Raw genomic sequence first — 1,559 nt, forward strand, 5'->3', positions numbered from 1 at the left:
CTTCCTTCCTTCCTTCCTTCCTTCCTTCCTTCCTTCCTTCCTTCCTTCCTTCCTTCCTTCCTTCCTTCCTTCCTTTCCTTCTTTCTTTCTTACCTTACCTTCTTTCTTTATCTTCTTTCTTAGAATCAATACTGTATATTGGTTCCAAGGCAGAAGAGCACTAAGGGTTAAGGAAGGCCATGGGGGTGTAGTGACTTGCCCAGAGTCTCATAGCTAGCAATGGTCTGAGGTCAGATTTAAACATAGGATCTCCTATTCTAGGCTTGGCTCTCCATCCACTGAGCAACTCAGCTACACTCTTCTTCCCTATATTATTGAAAGCTATCAAGTTGGAACTTCAAATGAAGGTGAAATCAAATCATAGACTCATTTTAGGACTGGAAGAACTCTAAGAGACCAATCAGGAAGACCCATGATCACTTTTTTTTTTAAACCCTTAACTTCTGTGTATTGTCTCATAGGTGGAAGATTGATAAGGGTGGGCAATAGGGGTCAAGTGACTTGCCCAGGGTCACACAGCTGGGAAGTGTCTGAGGCTGGATTTGAATCTAGGACCTCCCGTCTCTAGGCCTGACTCTCAATCCACTGAGCTACCCAGCTGCCCCCCCCTTTTTAAAATAACCTTTACCTTCTACTTTAGAATCAATACTATGTATTGGTTCCAAGGCAGAAGAATGGTAAGGGCTAGGCAATGGGAGTTAAGTGACTTGCCCAGGGTCTCATAGCTAGCAATTGTCTGAGGACACATTTGAACCTAGGACCTCTTGTCTCTAGACCTGGCTCTCAATCTACTGAGTTACCTAGCTGCCCCCCACTATCATTCTAAGAGAAGAAAGTAAAAAACCAGATCAGGAAAGCATAGAGCCATCAAGGACCTCCAATGATGTTATAGGTTGCATTCCCCCAACATCTTTAAATAAATAGCCCATGTCCATCGTTGGTGCTCAATTAATACTCGTCTCCTCATGGACAGGGTCTAATCCTAACCCAAATCCAGTTCTAGGAGGGAGCCATGTCTTCATTATCTATGGGGCAGGTGAAACCCAGGCTCAAGTGATGCAAGCAAGATGGCGGACATTGATGATGGTGTGAGTAGATGAATGAATGAAACTGATGAGTGAAGCATGGGTTACTGGCCTGCACTGTGGGTCTATGCTCCTAGTACTTTCACAGAAAGTTGTAAATAGAGAAGCTTAATTAGAACAACCAGAAACATCCTCAAGCAGAATGGGTTGCCCTGGAGTTAGCGCCACTCATTCCTCACTGGATGTCTTCCAAGTAAAGGCTAAAGACAGGTGGGGAATGTAGCCCTGCAGGGATGTCTGCCCTGAACTGGAGGGCTGAGGGTCCCCTCTGAGCCCAGATCTGAGATATTAGGGGTCTGCTTCCGGGCCCCTCTTGCCAGGTTTATGCCACCGTTCCATGAAATGGTTCTGGGAGGGAGAGAGGTTTGGTAAGTCACATAGCTAGTAATACTCTTGCTAACAACTCCTGTTGCTATGGCTCGCCAAGGATTACAAACTGTTCTCTTTACTCAAGACAAACCTGGTAAGTTGTAG

This window comes from Gracilinanus agilis, chromosome 6 (genome assembly GCF_016433145.1).
Source record: "Gracilinanus agilis isolate LMUSP501 chromosome 6, AgileGrace, whole genome shotgun sequence".
Taxonomy (NCBI): Eukaryota; Metazoa; Chordata; class Mammalia; order Didelphimorphia; family Didelphidae; genus Gracilinanus; species Gracilinanus agilis.